We start from the raw sequence: 15,842 nt of genomic DNA, 5'->3' as shown, positions 1-15,842 counted from the left end.
TGTACGGTATTGTCAAGAGAGTCGTGGCAGGGATTCAATTACACTGTAGAGTGGCTGGCTGTGAGCATCGCCAGCGTCCGTCTCATCCTCTGATCTTACAGGATAAAACGCCGCCGCTTTCTACGGTCCTGTTCTCAGCACCAGAGGCTCCAAGAGTCAGGCTGTTGTTCCATACTCCTTGTGCAGCAGGAATACTTTCAAGGTCTCCACTAGCAAGAGTTCAGCAAAATATACTCAGTGCCTGGAGGTGACCCCATCCACAAACGTGACCTGAGGCCTTCATCCTTGTCCTGCAGCTGTTAAGAGTTCCCATTCCCACTGCGGCCCTGTCCCCGTGGGATCCATCAGTTCTATTGGCCTTGTGTTAAGAACTATTTGAGGGCTGGGCAGATGGCTCAGTGGTGAAAATGCTTGTCCTGCGAACACGAGGAGCAGTGTGCAGATCTCCAGAGCCTCCATAAACACTGGCATTGGTGGCCCGCCCGTAATTCCAGCCTCGGAAAGTGGAGACAAGGGATCTCCAGACCGAGCTGGCCAGTCAGCCAGGCTAGACAAATTAGCAAGCTCTGGGTTTGATTGAGAGATCCTACTTCAATGAATGAGGTGGGAGAGCTATTAAGGATGATTGCTAGCATCCACTAAGGCTTCCATATGCACACGTACCCATATGTGCATGTGCCCAACACATGTAGACATACATACATATATATGCAACACGCACACAGAAGAGAAGGGAGGAAAAAGCTATTTAATATGAAAGCTCTTCCTACTCAGTCTCTGAATGGTGTTCTGTATTTTAAGTATTTTCCTTTTATCTTCCCAGCAATAAGTATTTCATATCTGTGTCTGTGTGTGTGTGCATGAACAGCTGTGCACCAGAGGTAAAACTCGGGTTCTTCAACACAATCCACCTTGCTAATTAGATAGAGTCTCTCCCTGGCCTGGAGCTCACCAAAGCAGTTAGGCGGGCTGGCCGGGGAGCAGCGGGGGGTCCTCCTGTTTCTGCCTTCCCAGTGCTGGGGTTACACGCATGCACAACCACACCTGGGTTTTCGTTTTTGTTCTGCTTTGTACATGAGTTCTGGGGGCCTTGTGTGGTAAGAATTTTACCAACTGAACCATTTCCCCAGCCCCTCCAGCAATAAGCGTTTCTGAGACATGTTTAATAGTTCAGATTTAAAGCACAGATGAGTTGAGACTGGAGACATTGGGGAACTGTTCGGTTCAGGTAGAAGGGCCATTTTCACAATATTAATCCTACAAATCCACGAGCATGGGAGGTCTTTCCATCTTCTGATACTGTCTTCAATTCTTTTTTCAGGGTCTTAAATTTTTCATTGTACAAGTCTTTCACTTCCCGGTTTAGATTTTTTTTTCTTCCAGGATTGTTTTGTTGGTGGTGGTTTGGTTTTGTCTATGTGTTGTTGTTGTTTGTTTGTTTTTTTGCTTTGAGGCTATTGTGAATGGTACTGTTTCCCTGATTTCTTCCTGCAAGTGTGTATTGTTCATGTATTAGAAGGATACTAATTTTCGTGTTCATGTTGTATCCTGCTACTTTGTGGAGTACATTTACCAGCTGTAGGAGTTTTTTGGTGGAGACTTTAGGGTCTTTCATATATAAAATCAGATAATCCACAAGTAAGGATACTTTGACCTCTTCCCTCTCTGAGACTTCAAGTACTATATTGAACAGGAGGGAGAGTGGGCATCTTAGTCTTGTTTCTGATCTTAGTGGAAATTCTTTGAGCTTCTTTTCATTTGTCAAGATATTGCTGTATATGGCTGCCTTTGTTATTTTTCTATCACCATGACAAAATACCATGACCAAGGCAACTTACAAAAGAAAACATTTAATTGGGGATTCATGGTTCCAGAGAGTTAGAGTTCATGACCATCATGGCAGGAAGCATGGCAACAGTCAGCTGCCAGACATGGTGCTGGGGCAGGAGCTGAGAGCTCACATCTGATCCACAAGCATGAGGCAGAGATGGATATAGGGGCAGGGAGCAATAAGTAGAAAAGCATGGGCTTTTGAAACCTCAAAGCCCACCCCACTGACACACCTCCTCCACCAAGGCCACACCTCCTAATCCTTCCCAGACAGTTCCACCACTCAAGGACCAAGCATTCAACATGTGAGCCTGTGGAATCCATTTTCATTTAAACCACCACAATGGCCTTTGCTGTATTGAGATATGTCCTCTATATTCCTGGATTCTCTAGAACTTATATCATGAAGGGCTGTTGGATTTTATCAAAAGCCATTTCTGCATCTAATGAGAAGATTATGTGGTTTCTGTCTCTGTGGTCATTTTTTTTTAATGTGGTTGATTCTAGTTGTTTTCTTTAATAAAGTTGGAAACATCCCTGAATCTCTAGTGTGAAGTTGACTTGATCATGATGCATAATCTTCATCACGTGTTCTTGAATTCAGTCTGCAAATACTTTATTGAGGATTATTTAACAGACTTAATTCATTATTTTTCCTGTGTAAAAACCCTTATGTGGGGGCCACAGCTGGAGCCTGGGTCCTCTGAACAGAGACTCTGGTGTGGGTTTTCACAAGATGGTCAGTGAATTCCTGATAAGAAGACTTGGTGAACACAGTCTCTTTCCAGATGTCAGGGGTCAGGTAGCTATAAGTCTTAGAGATGGCATCAAAGGTGGTCTTGGCAAACTTGCCCAAACTTGGCAGTACAGCCCCTGGCTGATGTGTAGCAGTCATCAATACTGGCCATCATCAGTAGCTTCTTGGGCACAAGAGCAGAGACGATGCCAGTGCCTCTGGAGGAGGGGATAAGACGCACCAACACAGAGCCACAGAGTCCTGCACGGAACAGTGTGGGGCTTGCCGATCTTGTTCCCCCAGTAGCCTCTCCACATAGGGACAATGGAAAACTTGGCCAAGGTGATGACCCTCAGATGGCAGTGCCTACCTCCTTGGAGCACTTACACCAAGACCAGCATTACCATTGTAGTCTTCAATAGCGACAAAAGCCTTGAACCTGGTCCATTGACCGGCCTGAGTCTGCTTCTGCACTGGCATGATCATTAGAACCTCTTCTTTCAGGGATGTGCCCAGGAAAAAAAAATCAATAATCTCAAGTTCCTTAATGGGCAAGGAGAACTGGTAAATCTCCTCCAGGGACTTGATCTGCATGTCCTTAACCAGGCAGCCCAGCTTGGCGATGTGGATCCAGTCCCTGCATTGGAGATATTGGCTGGTTTACTAAGATAATTCAGTTTACTAAGAATTTGATGTGCCAGCTATTGTCTTATGTGAAATCCCATCATGTTATAGCTGCAGGTTAGCGAGGAATAGACACAGAAGAGGCTATGGGCACCATGTGCTGCATTTGAATCAGTGCTTGGCACATTTGAGCAGAGTGGATGGGATGAGGGAGCCTGAATTGGTGCAGGCAGAAAGTAGGTTCTAGTTTCAGGTAGCGTCACCAGATCATATCAAAATGACAAAGTCAGCTGTGGAGAGGCTTGTGGGCAGTGAGGGAGGCAGTCAGGTAGGTATCTGGGTCAGGGAGAAGGACTAGCCCCTACACAATCCCTGAGACAGGAAGTACCTCAAGTGTCCTCAGAAGAGCAAAGGGATCTATGCATCTTAAAGCAGACTATAGGATATCGGTAGCTAAGAGAGAAGCAACGTGTCAGAGAGCTTCCGAGCTCTTTGTTGAGATGCACTCCTCATCTAAAGTGGGAGCTCTGGGAGGGCGAGCATAAGAAACCACACCTGCAAACTTTATTCCGAAGGTCCTGTGACTTCTGTATATGGAAACATGCAGTTAGGAAGGCTACTGTAGTAATCCAGGTGAGACACCGTGCTTCCTGCCAGGGCTACAGCAGTGCAAAGAGCAGTAGTTTTGGAATCTCTTCTGCCTGGAGATCTGTGAAGATTTCCCCCAAGCAGAAGGGGAGTACAAGAGTGAATGAACTCACTGTAGCCCAAAGGTCTTGTCTTGAGCAGTTGGAAGAATATAACGGAGTTGGGAAAGTTGTAAACCAAGCAAGCTGGAGGAAGAATGGCAGTTCTGGACCTCAGTGGCTATGTTGAAGGTGCCCATGAGGTATCCAAATGGCGCTTCCCAGATTCATCAGCATGTTAAGAGTGGAGCTTGTTAAAGAATTTAGACTCTCTCACCTTGCTGTTGAACCTTCTATTGTTCCATAATGATTTTCTTCTCCTAGTCATTTGAGAGCTACAAAGCAGAAGACTACTTATGAAATAAATGTAGTATTTTCTTTGGGATTTAGCCAGAACTCCTGTGTCTCAGGAGACCTTTCATTGAAAGCCCTGGGTGAGACCAGCAGCTCCTATCATGGTGCTGTATCAACTGTGTGCATTCACCAAGTGTGTTCTGTCCTGTCTGTTCATGCCTCTCTCCTCCTTCCTCTAGATGGGCAGAGTACTTTGTGTTCATCTGTGGACTCTTCGTGCTCCTGAGGTAACCTACTCCATGATTGTCATTCTTTTGATGTTTCTCTTTTTATGAATGGCTCATTCATAGTGTTTGCCTGCACCCCCCTACACACACACACACACACACACACACACACACACACACACACTTGATATTGTGCTGTCTTTCCCTTTTTGATTTGTGGGAATTCTTTATATAGGTTGGCTACTTAATTTTTGTTATTAACAAAATGGTTTGTGCTTTTATGTTGTTTTAGTGTCTTTTACAAATACAAGTATTGAATTTTTATTATTAAAGATAAATTCAACTTTTTCTTTGAGATTTTTTTTCCCTTTTTGTGTTCTTTGACCAATTATTGATAGTGAGACTATACAATAGTCTTCAATATTCTAAAAGGTTTTACTCTTTCTATTTTTAATTCACTTTGTACAAGATTGTCCTAATTAACTTTCTTTTGCTGTGATCAAAACCAAGCTTGTGCCCAACAAGCAGTGGTGGGATGAGCTTACAGTGTAAAGCCTTTCATTGAGGCAGGAACTCAAGCAAGAGCAGAAGCCTTGGAGGAATGCTACTTACAGCCTCACTCTCCACGGTGTGCTCAGCTTGCTGTCTTCCAACCCAGAACTACCTGCCCAGAGGTACCATCATTCACGTAGTCTGAACCCTCCCACATCAATTAGCAATTAAGAAAATGCCCCCACAGACATGCCTACAGGCCAAGCTGACGGAGGAAATTCCTCAGCTGAGGTTTCCTCTTCTCAGGTGACTCTAGTTTGTGTAAATTGACCAAAACTAACCAGTGCAGTCACATGCAGAAAGGATCTACTTTTGTTTTTTGTTTTTTCCCTTGAAGACAAGTGCTTGTCTTTCTATCATTTATAGAAGAATCTGCCCCCATCCCCCGGTTTCCTGCTAACCAATAAAACATTATTTGCATACATACCTGGGTCTATTTATGGGTTCTCTTTATTCTGTTATATTCCTACTGAGCCAATGTCACACTGTTTTAACTACAAGATTTATTAGATTTCCAATGTATCAAAGGATCACTAGTCCCCATCAGTTTTCCAGAATTTTAGTTGTATTCTTAGCCCTTAGTTCTCCATATACTTTGAAATCACCACTTTGTCACATGACATGAAATAATACCTTGTTACATTTTAATTTGAATAGCAATGAATTTACAACTTAATTTGGGAAGAACTAATATCTTTATATTGATGCTTGTTATTGTTAAGTATAATAAAACTCCCTCCTAGTTCATATTTACTTTGGCTTTTTCAGTGATGTCTTAGAACTGTCTCTAAGGAGGCAGAGATGTCACTGTGTGAGTCAGTTGTTGTGGTCTGTGATTTGACTACCCCCGTGTGCAGTACTGGTCAGGCAGAGCCACCTCTGTACATGTCTCATACATATTTTCCTAATGTTATGCCCAAGTATATTATAGTGTTTGGTATTGTTAGAAGTTGTATCTTTCAAAACTTTACATTTAAAATTTTTTATGATGTTGCCCTGAACATAGTATCACCATTCTCTTGACCTGCCTGTGTCAGGCTGAGCTCTCTATTCAACTAAACAGTCTTGAAGAATCTTCTAGATTTTTCTATACATTAATCATACAACCTACAAATAGTGAAATGTGTTTCCTCCTTTATAATCTTCATACTCCTGCCCTAGTACACAGGTTTAGACCTCAGGCACAATAATGAGCAAAACATTTGTCATTGTCTTTGATTTTAAACAAATTATGCAAATGTTAAGCATGACATTTCACTGTGTGCATAAAACTCACATTCGTTGAGTTAAAGGCACTTCCTCTGTTCCTAATGTGTTAAATGTTTGTTACCAACTTTTTTTAATCTGTAGTAAAATGATTAATTTTGCCTTTTGTCTTCAGTATGGCTTTTATTGCTATGATAAAGCACCATGACTAAAAGCAACTTGAGGAGGAAAGGGTTTATTTTACTTATATTCCCATGTAACAAAGTCTATCACGGAGGAAAGTCAGGACAGGAACTCACTCAGGGCAGGAACCTGGAGATAGGAACTAAAGCAGAGGCCATGGAGGAACACTGCTTACTGGCTTGTTCAATCATGGCTTGCTCAGCCTGCTTTCTTATACATCCCAGGACCACCTACCCAGGGGTGGCACCGCCCACAACATGCTAGGTCCTCCCACATCAATAACTAATTTAGAAAATACCACATAGACTTGCCTACAGGCCAGTCTTATGGAAGCATTTTTTCAATTGTGGTTCCTTCTTCTTAGATATGCCTAGATTTGTGTTTTATAATGTCAATCCATAGTGCTTTCTGAGGAGCAACTCAATACATTATATCATTTATTCATTACTGGAGTTTGTGTGACATTTATTTGTTATTTATGTTAATGAGTATAGTTGACCTGTAATTTTCTCTATTTGCATCCTCATTTATTTTTTATAACAAGATTACACTAGCTTCACAAAATGAGCCAAGAAACATTCTCTGTATTCTTTGGGATAGTTTGCAATACTATGGGGAGTATCTGTTCCCTGATTCTTTTGAAAACCCACCCTACAGTCATCTGGCATCTCCTACCACCCCAGGCCACTGGCTGACACTGTCTTTATAAACTTTTTTGGCATATGTATGTGTGAGGTTGAGTGTGGGGGGAGGGTTATACATGTACATATGTGAGTATGTATGTGGAGGCCAAAGGTTGATGTGGAGTCCAAAGGTTGACACCAGGAGTCTTCCTTAATCTGTTTCCACTTTATATTTTGGGGGAGGATTTCTCACTAGAACCTAGAACTCACTGACTTGACTAGTCTATCTAGGCAATACCCTTCAGGGATCCCCTGTCTCCGCCTCCTTTGTGCTGAAATTATGGATGGGCCACCATTTCTGCTAAGTGGGAACTGAGGCTCTAAAGTCCAGTATTTGTGCTCTCACTACACACGGGGCCATCTCTCCACCCTCTGCACATGTAAACACCAATTTCATCCTCCTGATGACTATGTGTCTATTCAACTTTTCTGTCTCATCATAAGTCAGTTTGGGTAAGTAATATTTATCAAGAAGTTACCTAAATTGGCTGTTTGCACAAAGTTGGGGTTTTTTTTACATTTTTTGATTGGTTAAAATTGCAGTCCCACTTTTCATTTCCTCTTTCATTGATTTCTGTTCTTTGTATTTTCTTCTTTCTACTTCCTTGGCTGACATCCTATTTTTCTCATCGTTGAGTTAAAGTCTTACTCATTAATACATGCAAAACTGTAAGTTTCTATTTAAATACAACATGTTGTTGTATCCAGTACTTTTATCATAGTTCAGATTTAACAAACTATAGAAATGATCCCTGAAAGTATAGTCTTTCATAGTTCAAATTTAAATGTCCTATTAACATTTTCTATTTCCTTTTAACCCATAAAATATCCTTATATAGATTTCTATATCCTCAAATACATGTCTTTTGTTCATCTGTTTCCTGTTGGGTTTTTTCTTTTTCCTTTTCTGTTCCTGTTTCTGTTTCATGTATGTTTGTGTGCTATGGTGTGTGTGTGTGTGTGTGTGTGTGTGTATGATGTGAACATGTATAGAAGCCAAAAGAGGCTGTCATGTGTCCTATTCTGTCACTCTCCACCTTGTTGTCTTGAGACAGGGAACATCATTGAACCTGGAACATCAGCTGCCACCAAGCCCCGTCAACCCTCCCATATCCTCCCTTCACAGAACTGGGTCACAGACACATATAGCCATAGCTGGCTTTTTCCGTATAGATTTTGGGGTTCACACTCAGATCCTCAAGCTTATTGAGCAAGCACTCTTAGCTATTGAGACATCTTTCCAACCCCTTAAGTTATTTATTATTGATTTCTGGTTTGTTTGCATGCTATAACATCTTCGCAATTCATTGAGATTGGCATTTGGTCTAGCAGATGATCAATTGAGTGCTAAAATTCCACATGTTACTGAGATCTGTGTACTTTCTTTGATTGCTATGCTACATAATTCTCCAATAAATTTAGCTCGTTAATTGTGAAGTTCAAATTGTCCATGTGTCCTTCCAATATTTTGATAGGGTGTCACCTGAGAGATAATAGACTGTCTTATGAATTTCTTTGCTTATAACTATGTCTCTTTTGCTTTGTAAATATGAAGCTGTGTTTTTAGTTGCATATAATTTAGGATGTTCTAGTGAGGTCATTTTGCCTTTTTTTTCAATTATAAATTTTTTTTTCTTCATAATGCTTTTTTTTTTTTTTTTTTTTGCTAATGTTTCCCTAGGGGGTGTTTTCATGTTAATTTCCAGTGGTTGATTTGTTTGTTTGGTCATGTTTTGGGTGTGATTCTGTAAACAATCTAAATCTGAATTGTCCTTCTAATCCCGCTATTAGTTGCTGTTTCCTGTTTTATGCAGGAAAGCTTGGCCACTGCAGTTCTTGTGCTTGCCCATCCGTTCAGGTTTCTTCTCAACCCCTTATTGCATAGTATTTTGTGCTTTCTGTGTGATTTGCTTTTCTGATTAACTCTGTTTTCTCTTGTAATGTACTGCCATGGTTGACTTTCCTTGTTCCTGCTTTTTCATTTGAAATCACACTTTTCATGTCGTTTACAGCTACACAGAAAGTTGCCTGCATGGGTGTTCATGTGCATGTGAGTGCATGCATGCATGCATGCATGCATGCGGGGTGTGATGTGTGTCTGTGTGTGTGTGTTAGTGTGGGTTTGTGCATACTCGCATATGTGTGCATACAGAAGCCAGATGTCAACCTTGAGTGACCTTCTTCAGATTCCACCATTTTTAAAACAAGGTCTCACTGGCCTGGGACTTGCCAAGCAGGCTAGGCTGGGCAACCAGTAGACCCCCAGGTATCAGCTACCTGTCTCCAACTCTGCAGCGCTGGGATAACCAACCACCTCTGGGTTTTGTCACATGGGGTCTAGGGCATGAACTCAGGTCCCCATGCCTGCAAGACAATCGTTTTGCTGAGTGAGCTACCTCCGGTCCCCACATAAAGCTTATAAAGCCGTTTTTTTAACACATACATTTTTAACACTTGAACTTAACAGACTTTAAATGTCACCAGCCACGCTCTAGTTCCTGGACTCTGTGCACTCCAAGAGTGGTTTCTGTTTGCCACCTCTTTCTGCTTACATCTCTGGCTTACTGCTTCTTATCTGGCTTAGTCCTGTTGATTTCCTGCTTTTGGGTAAGTATTTGCCTTGGAAAAATAAAGACCCAGATTTAAGCCCCTGAGCTTAGGTTATAACGATAATAGTATTAATAATAATAATAATAATAATAATAATAATAATAATAATAAATGCTAGGTGTGGTGGCACACAGTAGTTGTAAGGTAGTTGGGGAGGTAGAGACAGGCGGATCCCTGTGCCTCATTGGCAAACCAATCTCGTCTGCACGGTGAGTTCAGACCCATGAGAGACCCTCTCTCAAGAAAGCCAGGTGGACCTGAGGCTGACTTCTGCCCTCCCCCGACACACATACACTTTCAAAATTATAAGCTAAAATAAGTCTTTCCTCTTCATCAGCTAATTATCGCAGGTGTTTGCTACAGTAATAAAAAGCCGACTCCCACAGGCTTCGCCCCTCATTACTGCCTGCACTTTGACAGTCCCCATCAGAAACAGTGTCAATTAGGCCCATGGGCAGGCCATTAGTGCTCCCAGGCACTGGAGGTTAGGGAAGGGAAGCATCCCAGGACTGCTTGGCTTCTAATGGACCAGAAGGCAGTCTATGGCCTCCAGGGACTCCGCTTCAGGCCATTTGCAGAGGACACGATTAGAGATTCTTGGGCGAAGGCCTATGTGCGTTCCTCCTTGAAGTCAGGGATGATTACACACACTCCTTCAAATCTCACACTTTCATTCCGTGTACAAGCACTCAGCTCAGTGCTTGTCCCAAACACTATAATCTAGCAGAACAGGCATCTGCCCCTAATAAGACCTTGTCAGACTGTCCTGTGTGGGATGGAATTTTCCCAAGTCCTCGGTTTATAGTTACTTTCTCTCTAATGAGTAACGGCATCCTTCTTACACATATAGGCACCCTCTTCTATGAAGCACCTACCTGTGTGTGCTCCCCATTTCTCTCTAGTATTCCTTTCTCATTTTCATGAAACATTTGGGATTTGTAGTTCTTTGCTGAAGGCCTCATCGACTGCCTGTCTTTTCTACCAGTTTCTGTGTGGCCATGCAGTTAGCTTGCTCCTAGAATCCACTTCCAGTCAGGCTGTGGACGGCCACACCCCTTCTTCTGACTGGAGGAACCACACAGGTCCCCGTGTGAACAGTGCAGTGCTCTGGGATTCCAGACAGCCCCCTCAACCTGTTGGACTTTCTCAGCTGTTTCAGCTGCAGGAGGAGGTTAAGAAAGGCTTGCTATGGCTGGGTCTGGGGGACCTTTCCTTTAGATTCCCAGGGGAGCTACAGACACCCCGCCACCTGTTTCTGTATGTGAGCCCAAGCTCCTGTGTTTTAGCACAGAACATTTCAATGTGCATTTTCAAATTTTTCAGGTAAACATTTCTAAAAGTTAATGGAATTTTTAAAAAAATGTTCTCAAAGGGGTCTGGGCAGATGGCTCAGTGGGTAAAGTACTTGCTTTGCAAGGCTGAGGAAATGGATCTGAGTTCAGATCCCCAGCACCATTTAAGAACCCTGTAGCACAATGATGGACTCCTGTAATCTGCCTACATACAGAGGAGACAACATGGCCCCTTGGACTTGCTGGCTAGCTAGTCTAACCAAATCACAAGCTCCAGGCTGAATAAGATACTGTGTCTCAATAAGGTGGAGATTAATAGAGGAAGACGTCCAGTGCCAACCTCTGGCCTCCACATATACACGTGCACATGTATGTGAGCCCCCATATACACATACAATGTATGTACATGCACACACATACACACATTATATTCTCAAATTATGAGTGTTTGAAGTTTAAAGCATCCGATAACTATACAAGTTGGACAAACAGCTATGCCCTTGATCTACGCCATAGCATGTGACTTCCCAGAGGAAACCGTTCGTTTGAAGTTCTATTTATCAGTTTAAGGAACTGCGTTCAGGGTTAACTCTGTTTTTCTGGGTGTAATCCTCATCCCCACACTGGAAGGAGGGTTTTTCTCTCTTCTCGAGGCTTCTACTCCCCAGCAGTCAGCAGGACCACACACAAGTTACATAATTCCCAACTCTCATTGTCAACAGCACAGTTACATCCTAATTCTGGAGGGACTGAGAACGCCAAAGTTCCCACACTCCTGGGAAAAGCCCTATTGTGTTGTAGCCATGGAAACACAGCAGCAGAACCAGCGCTAACCCCTTTCAATGGCCCCAGGGAAGATGTTTTGCAGCCAACCAATCAGTACCGGCGCTGTGTGAAATTCAGCCAATCGGGGAGCAGACTCCCTCTGTCCCCAGCCTCAGTGGTTGGCGGATCAGCGCTCCTGCTGCTTGGCGCCCCCCTGGAGACAGCCTGAACCACAGAGTCCTGCTTGCTTGAGTGAGCACGGAATCCAGTTTTGCTTTTGATTTCAGAATTGAGAGGTCTCGTTGTCCTTGATGAAGTCATCATTCAATGTATACATTCAATGTATACATTGTGACTATGTTAATTAAGACTTTCAGTCCCAAGCCTTTCGTACACAACTTTTCAATTTTCCCTGTAGTTAATGTTTGCTTAGTGGTTTTCATCTGCTTCTTTTTCTTTTCCTGGCGTCTTTTGTTGTTCGTTTTAACCAAACTGCCTAATGATTCTGCATTACATCTGTTTCTTTCTGTATAAACGGAGGACATGACCACTCCAAGGTATGATAAGTGGAAGATTTTTATTGTAGTTACGAGAAAGAGCGCAGCCAGAGGCATCGGGAAGAATCCAGAGCAAGGAGAGAAAGTAGTAGACCGAACATGGTCAGCAGACTGGACTGGGCCCTGAGAAGAGAGAGACAGGGAGAAAGCAAAGAGAGGAAGACAGAGAGAGGACTAAGTGAGGAAGACAGAAGAAGGAGCATGGCCGGGAAATAGCGGGGTTACGTGGAGAGATGAGAAGCTGGGGCCATGAGCTGGAGTTTAGGATAATGGGCCGGGTGAGAAGAGCTGGGATGCCAGCATGGATTCTGAAGTGTGTAACAGGCCCGAGGGATCCTGGAGTCCAGCATGTGCTTTGGTACGCTAACAGTCATCACAGACAGCCATTTGTCCCTTATGCTGGTGATAAGGGAACTGGCCCCTTCAGTAGTTCCCGAGGAATGCTTGCTTTTGTCTAGCCACCAGAATTTGGGGAAGTGTAAGTTTCCTTTGGACCTGACAATTTTTGTCTGTACTTGTCCCAAAATTATCCTCAAACTCCTTGAACCCCTTCCCTGTGGGTGTAAAATTTATTTCACTTTATTCCACCACAACAGCTTAATCCATTCATTTCATTGTCTGCAAAATCTCCCTGGATGCCCCTGACGATTCCATCTGCTCAGCCTAGGAGAGGTTCCCCCTCACTTCTCTTCTGGGGAGCCTCCTTAGCTATCCATCTCCTTGTACCCCTGTTTCCCACAGCCTAAGCAGTGACATTTTGGAAAAATGTGCACATCTGGAAATGTCTTACATTCCCACTGATGATTATTAACTGATGTTACAGACTCAGTTATGTCTACGGCAAATTCCTGTGTTGACGTCCTAACTCCACCATCTCAGATTCTGACTATATTTGGAGACATGGCCTTCGAAGAGGTAATGAAGGTAAGATGAAGCTGTTCGTGGAGCTTTAATCCAGCTGGGCACACAAGAAGACCTGAATTTGGATCACCAGCACCCATCTAAAAGCCATATGTAGCTAGGCATGCCTGTGACACCAGCATTCTGGGTGAGGGGTGGGGAAAAAACAGGAAGATTTCCAGGGCTTGCTGGTCAACCAGCCTAGCAAACAATAATGATAATGGTAATAGCAACAACAATAATAATAATAGTGAATGGTGAATGCCAGGCTGGATGAAAAACCTGTCTCAGGCAGAGAACAATAAAGGAATACATCCTATATACTCCTCTGACATGCACACAGGCACACATATGCACACATGTGTATGCATGCATATACGACATATGAGTATAACACACAAAAAGATAAATTAAACGGAAGAAATTAGGAGACAGATAATGCAAAGTGACCTTGTAAATAATGAGGGTGTCTGAGTGACCGTCTCTGAGGAAGGAGAAAGACCCAGGAAGAAATCAAGAAATCAGCCTCAGACTTACATCACCCACAGATGTGAAAAAGTATGTTGTTTGGGTGAAGCTTCTGGGTCTGTGGCTCTGGCAGCAGAGCAAATCCACAGAGCTAGTGTAGTGTGGCCCAAATCAACACAATTTTCCTTCAGAATGTTGAAGACATTGCTGCTTCCTTTCAGCCTTCCGAATTACAAGAATCTTCTACCACGCGATTCTTGGGCCATTGCGTCTGACCCCAGCCACCTGATCTGAATGTCCCTCAGAGAGTGGTGGCACTTCTGCCTGCCCTGGTGCTTTGAAATCTGAACCGCAATCAATCACAACAACCTCCATCCTGAGTGCTTTCACATTAAACCCCAACCCCCTCCCCCAGCATACTCTAGACTCCGGGAAGCCAAGGTGCTGGGAAACTGAGGCAGGCTTTGGAGACAGAACTAAAGGGGCCCTTTTTGCTAAGTATGTCTGGCACAGGCTGGTGCTGGTAGGTGCCTTCCATCCTCCCTGGCGTCTGATGGGCCATGTTGGTCCTGCCAATCTGTGATCACCCAGCACCTGACGCGTACTCATGAGCCCAATTCTGCAGCCAGCACTGGAGTAGCATCGAGCTGGCATGTCCTGCACCTGATAGCTTGTGGGTAGGAACTCAGAAGCAAACCCCCAGGCTTGGTGAGGCAGAAGCTATTGCCCCTTAAAGAGACTCCTAATATCCCTTCAAGTCGGTTTTTGGTTTCAGAGAAGTCATTCCACAGAAAACTCCAGGGGGCATTTAAAGGAGCCCAAATCATGGAATCATTCTTCTGCATGATCTGAAGTAAACGTGTTCATTGTAATGCTAAATTCTCTCGTCCACGGTCTGTGAACATATAGTGTGAAACAGCATAATCATCAACGGAGCATGCTAAGGAAGATGCCTGCCTCTACCGTGGGATGACATCTGTACAATACGAATGTGCATGAGGTTCCCCAGAAAAAATCATCTCATGTCCATGTTTGGTGATACCTTGCCTTCAAATTATCCCCATGCTGTCCTCACAATGGAAGACTTCTCCTTCTACCATCATCTCCCCAGACTGCTTATGGCTTTATGGGCACCAAGAGTGAAGCCATCATGTTGGGAGAGGCATCTTCTGTGGGCCCACACTGTCCTAGGTCACTCTGGATGTAATGAATGGCTCACTATGCCCATGATCCTGACCAGTTATAGTGGTTGATAGTACTGGTCAACCTAACACATAGGAGGCAGAGCTCTAGGTAGACCTGTGAGGGATTATTTAGATTAATGTTAGGCTCTGAGAATGTCTCTGAGGGGTGTCTTGATTATGTGAATTGATGTGGGGAAACTCGTCTTAATTATAGGTGGCACCATTCCCTAGGCAGGTGTGGGAATGAGTGGAAATACTGACCTGAACACTAGTATACATTATTCATTGTTCTCTGCTCTTGACTGTGGATATAATGTAACCAGTTCTCTCAAGTTTCCAACACCGTGACTTCCCAGCCATAATATTATAACTTGGAAGTGTAAGATAAATAAAACTGTCCAAATAAATCGCTTTTGTCAGAGTGTTTTAACACAGCAGCAGGTAAAGAAACTAAGACAGCATTCAGCCCGACAGCCTTCTGGGAAGATGGTGCAGTTTCAAATTATTGAGGTTAGAATAAGGGTCAGGTTGAGGTGTGTGTGTGTGTGTGTTAGAGTTAGCTAATCCCCTCTGTCCCTCTGTTCCATTTTCTGCTGAACTAAATTGGGCAGTAATTGCTTAATTTGATCTTTTAAATTTTTAACAAGAATAGTTATCAAATGTTTGCTGTTGTAGTTAGTAAGGATGTTTTTAAAAACCTAAAAGCAATTGCAATGCCTTGACACCACACTGCTCTGGGCAGAGAAGCAGGTTATCCTCTCTCTCCACTCCCCTCTTCCTCCCTCCCTCCCTCCCTCCCCCTCCTCCTCCTTCTCCCTGTCCATCTCCCCCCTCTCTCTGTTCACATGGAAGGGTGTGTTTGTGTGGATATGTACACCTGTGTCTTCATGTATGAAATGGACATGTGTAGTGTGAATTTGGAGGCCCAAGGTCAACGTTGAGAGTCTTTCCTCAGATGCTGTCTTAGTTAGGGTTTCTGTTGCTGTGAAGAGACACCATGACCCCGGCAACTCTTACAAAGAAAACGTTTAACTGGGGTGGCTCA

The 15,842-nt window shown here is 43.4% G+C and overlaps 1 long non-coding RNA gene and 2 pseudogenes across 4 annotated transcripts; 1 reads left to right on the top strand and 2 right to left on the bottom strand.

The window, feature by feature from the left end:
* Positions 1-2,500: 2,500 nt before the first annotated feature.
* On the bottom strand, positions 2,501-4,471 carry LOC131926118 (small ribosomal subunit protein uS5-like; annotated as a pseudogene).
* A 3,237-nt stretch (positions 4,472-7,708) lies between these two features.
* On the bottom strand, positions 7,709-7,789 carry LOC131893997 (small nucleolar RNA U3; annotated as a pseudogene).
* A 3,992-nt stretch (positions 7,790-11,781) lies between these two features.
* Positions 11,782-15,204, top strand: LOC131926476 (uncharacterized). 4 transcript variants are annotated; one of them, XR_009383495.1, is made up of 3 exons: positions 11,782-11,940; positions 13,069-13,169; positions 13,835-15,204. It is a non-coding gene; the product is annotated as an uncharacterized LOC131926476 (long non-coding RNA). The 4 variants fall into 4 exon arrangements; XR_009383493.1 differs by having other exon boundaries at positions 11,782-12,245; XR_009383494.1 differs by having other exon boundaries at positions 13,069-15,204.
* The last annotated feature ends 638 nt before the right edge of the window (positions 15,205-15,842 follow it).

The sequence above is a fragment of the Peromyscus eremicus genome, chromosome 16_21 (assembly GCF_949786415.1).
Source record: "Peromyscus eremicus chromosome 16_21, PerEre_H2_v1, whole genome shotgun sequence".
In the NCBI taxonomy this organism is placed as follows: Eukaryota; Metazoa; Chordata; class Mammalia; order Rodentia; family Cricetidae; genus Peromyscus; species Peromyscus eremicus.
This window is presented reverse-complemented; position numbering and strand designations above follow the sequence as displayed.